Source organism: Penaeus monodon, chromosome 17 (genome assembly GCF_015228065.2).
Source record: "Penaeus monodon isolate SGIC_2016 chromosome 17, NSTDA_Pmon_1, whole genome shotgun sequence".
NCBI classification, from domain to species: Eukaryota; Metazoa; Arthropoda; class Malacostraca; order Decapoda; family Penaeidae; genus Penaeus; species Penaeus monodon.
In genome coordinates, this window is record NC_051402.1 from 33,237,824 (window position 1) to 33,242,823 (window position 5,000).

The following is a 5,000-nucleotide window of genomic DNA, read 5'->3' on the forward strand; positions in this document are numbered from 1 at the left end:
TTATGCTGAAGGATTAAAGAATAACATGGGAAGAATGTGGTGGGGCCGTGCGATCGGATCCTCATAGTTACTCTAAGACAGGATACTCTTGTTGATAATATTTTGTCTACTTACTGCATTGCACTGCACATTGCACATGGCTGCTATTGCGACACCACACGCCGTCTATTGTCAGAGACTGCCAGTCACTACCGAATGTTCAGTTTCCTAATATAATTACCTCGGGTGGTATTCACGAAAGGAATCAGGATTTGTCTATGACAGGATCTTACGACTCAATTTTGTCTATGACTCTTCACGAAAATGTCTTACACAGTCGGTTTTCTGTCTTTTACACGTCCGAAGTTTAGAGCAGGTGTGGAAGTTTCCCTCTTCAATGCGTACAAACGGAGCCACACACTTTCACAGCTGTCGCAATGACAACAAACGCAGACGCGCCACGTGTACAGAGAAACAATTTTCAATGTATATTACTATGCGCATTATATAAACAAGATTCACAGTAATATACAATTTAACTAGTCATTGCTCTGGACTTCCGTTATAGGGTCTATTAAAATGTGAATATTAATTCTAGTTAAACGCTGACTTTCAAATGTGGCATAATACGGGTAACTCCTTTAAGTGATTGCAGGAAATTCCTCGACCTTTCGTGAATACAGACACCATGGTTAAATAGTGGAACAAGGCAGGGAAAAGGGAATGTAGAAATAGGTTAAATGTAGATTAATGTCCCTTTTATCTGTATGCAATATAACATTCGTCAGTGTTTATATCTGGAAGTATATAAACAAGCAAAATAAGTAATATGCTTGAGAAAAGAGAAAACGTGTGAATGATAAAAATTCCATATCCGTCTTTGAAAATTTTACAACGTATCTCTACACTGACGTGAATCAAGGATAATTTTTATTAATTTTCCTGAAATACAGGACATCATATTACACAAAACTGAAAATACTGAAAAAATACATATCAAATATATATATATATATATATATATATATATATATATATATATATATATACATATATATACATATATATACATATATATATATATATATATATATATATATATATATATATAATCATCACCATAAGATATTATTAGAAATAACGCCTAACACCTTAAATACAGAATCTGAGCTTACCAAGTAGCAGAACACATCATTTTATGAAAGTTTTCCTCTATATCATTTTCTTCGCAAATTGACACTAGCGAAGGTGTAAACTCGAGGAGCCGCCGCCCCCGGGACGCAGCGCCAAGGCTAAAGGACACGAAGGCGTTGAAGGAGATGGGAAATCGGACGGATTTGTAGCGCAAGACGTCAGCGAGGGAAACCAAACGAGCCAATTACATTTGCGCTGGAACGGTGACGCGCCCTTAGGCAGTGGCGGCCTACAGAACCAATCAAATATGAAATAGATCATCACGTGGCAACAGAAGCTGGGCTTAGAAGAAGGCGGTTGAAATTCAAATTAGTTCCATGAAGGCTCCGAGGTCATGCTTGAGGTCAAGTGAGGGAGTAAAACTGTTTCTGGGTCTGGGCTCCCTCCTGCCGGAACATATGAGGTGAAGACTTTGTGGACCAGGCGGGGGGTGGGTGGGAGCAGCCTCCCAAAGGGTGTTCAAGTGGGCGAAGTCCCCTATATAACCTGGAAGCGAGTGGACATATTGTGCTCTCCCGTGTATTACCGATTTTTCTCGACCCCCCCCCCCCCCAATTCCCTGACATGTTTCATACCCCCCCCCCAGCTATCGGGACAGATATCGTAGCTGTGATTCGTTTGCGAAGGAAATGAGCGCTAGATTCGTTAGAAACACGACGAACACTATTAGAAAAATATATTGTTCATCGGAAAAATCGGTGTTAGGCGCCATTTCCAAATTTACCAATCATTATTGTGAAAAAAAAAAATATATATATATACACGTGGCTTCCCTTAAACAAGCTTGGAACGAACCAGCAAAATAAAATATTTCTACCAATCATAATCGTGAAGAAAACCTTGTCAGTACACGTTCATACGTTAAATATAAAAATAAGAACTAAAAAAAAAAGCATATTCAATGCCTTGCCCTCCTATATTACATCGAGGCTTTCGAATCTCGTCTCACTTCCTGCGTTGTATGAACATAGCTTCCCCTGGTGAAAATAACTCGCAGCCGACGCGCACCAAAACACATGGCTACGATATGGATGAGGTTTTCAAACTGCAAACTAGAATAGATTATTTACAGTGTTCATAAACTCAGCCACAGGAAAAAAAATGAAAATGGATGCAAGTCATAAATATAAAGAAAAAGGTTGTGGTGCAAACAACTCTACAATTTTGCTCCAAATAATCGACACCTAAAGACAAAACACACACACACACACACACACACACACACACACACACACACACACACACACACACACACACACACACACACACACACACATAAAAAAAAAAAAAAAAAAAAAAAAAAAAAAAAAAAAAAAAAAAAAAAATATATATATATATATATATATATATATATATATATATATATATATATATATATATATATATATATATTCATACAAATGTAGATATCCATTACAGAATAAAGACTATGTTCGAAGAGAGAAACATCGAAATAGGATGCAGTTACAGAAAGGAAGAAATAACCAAGAGGAGATATAGTACTAAATATTATTAACTAAAATATCGCTAATTCTTCCGGTATCATTATCATATATTTCTAAAACCTCATAGAAAATAAGGTATTATTATTCTGATGAATTATACCATACGGGAGACACGCACTTGTTCCTAATTTATTTAACGGGTGGATAAACTATGCATGCATGAAATACCTCCAGACTTGGTAAATATTATATTACTTTTGGAATGAAATGACTGGTGATATAAATATTACTTGTATTCTATCCTTTTACTTATGACTTATTTATTGAAATATTTCACATATCACAAGTGCAATATTTAAAAACATAGAATAACACACACACACATAAGAAGTCTGTGTATGTGCGCGTCTGAATCTACTAAATATATATTACTGATAATATATGCCATGTTATAATCATAGTAATAAAGATGAATGAATTGCAGGAAAAGATAATTAAAAATATAAACAAGAGCGTGTGACGTCATAGCTCTGCTCGCTTCCTCACTAGACTGAATAACATATTTAGACACGGAAAGTGTGACATTATTAGCACTACCGTTACTACCAGTTATTAATATTATCATCATTATCATTATTATTCCCATCATTATTACCGCCGTTATTGTCATGATCACTAACATTTGTGTTTGTCAGTATTATTACTATTATCAATATCATTGTCCTTACCATATTGTTTTCCAATACATCATAAGACTTATACTATTACTGATACCTTTTGTGCCATAACTATTAGTAATTCCTGCAATAGCAACAGCAACAATAGCTGCAGTATTTACATAAGAGAAAGAAAAACAATAATGCCATACCACTATCAGCTATTATTATCAATGTATTATATTCAAGTACCATATCATTCCCCGTCTAAAAAGTTAAAACATTTTCCCTTGTCGAAAGTTTCAACCTTTATTCAACACCAGTAACTGAGTTCACACCGCACCTGTACCGATTATAAAGCAGTCTTTGAGGTTACTTACATCTGCTGGGCCTCAAGGATGTGGGGTCTGTTACTAGCCTGTATTGAAAATTATCCCGGCAACAGATATATTATTCCTGTTGTAAAGATGTTTCGAAAAAAATGATGGTTTCGAAAACAATTTTAAACTCCCGTGTGGGTTTTATCACTAATGTCGTTTTTATAAGTGATTTCATATACCTTCGCTCAGTCATGTTGTTATCTGAGCTATACGTGGGTCCCAGTTGTGTGTGTGTGTATTATATACATGCGTACTTCCGTATAGATAGATCGATGGATAGATGGATATGTATATAGAATGACAGGTACATAGATAGAAAGATGGATGGATGGATGGATAGGATAGATGGATGAATGGATGGAAGGAAGGAAGGGTGGGGGATGGATGGATGGATGGATGGATGGATGGATGGATGGATGGATGGATGGATGGATGGATGGATGGATGGATGGATGGATGGAAGGAAGGAAGGGAGAAAGGAGGGAAGGTAGGAAGGGTGGATGGATAGAAGGAAAGGCAGATAGATTTATAAATAAATAAATATGTGCGGGGTGTAGTTACGTGCATTTTCTTTCATCCTTTTTACTTTTCCTTTCACTTTTTATGAAGACAAAACAAAAACAAAATTTCCTCGATCTATTTTTTTTCTTTTCTATCGTTTCTAAATCAAAAGGACTTTCAGAGTTTTAGAAATGAAAGATCCGACAATGCAGGTCATCACGTAACACTGATACTTGAAACCCCGTCCGACCGTCGCTAAAGGACCTTAAAAGCTTACGCTGTGACTTTACAGCACTATTACGAAGTACAATCGCGCGCCCGTTCCGTGCTAAAGCCAGAAAACGCCGTAGTTAGCATGCACCTCAGTAACTCGGGTAGACGCCCCATATGGCGTGGTTTTGAATTTAAAAGACATCATTATTAATACTCTCATGTCATTTATTCTCTTCCCTGTCAGGGTTTTCGTCACTTCCATTAGCATTCTCACATCGATGAGTGCTGCTGCTATAACCACCGACACTGCTCCGTCGTCATTGACATTATCAAACTAATATTAACATCGTTATCTGCACTGACCTTAATAGCACATATTGCCTTAGCTATTTCCAGGCTTCCGCCAATCGCAGTCGCTCGATGTGGTCGCCTTAGCGCCTGCCGCAACACCAGCAAACCAGGAACGGGAACTGCAAGCCAGGAGTAGGATCGGCAACCCAGGTACAGAGACAGAAAACTAGAAACTGTAACAGCAAACCAGGAACAGAAAGAACAAGCCAAGACAAAGAACAGCAAACCAAGAACAGGGAAAACACAAGGAAAGAACAGGAACAGCAGACCAGGAGCAGGAA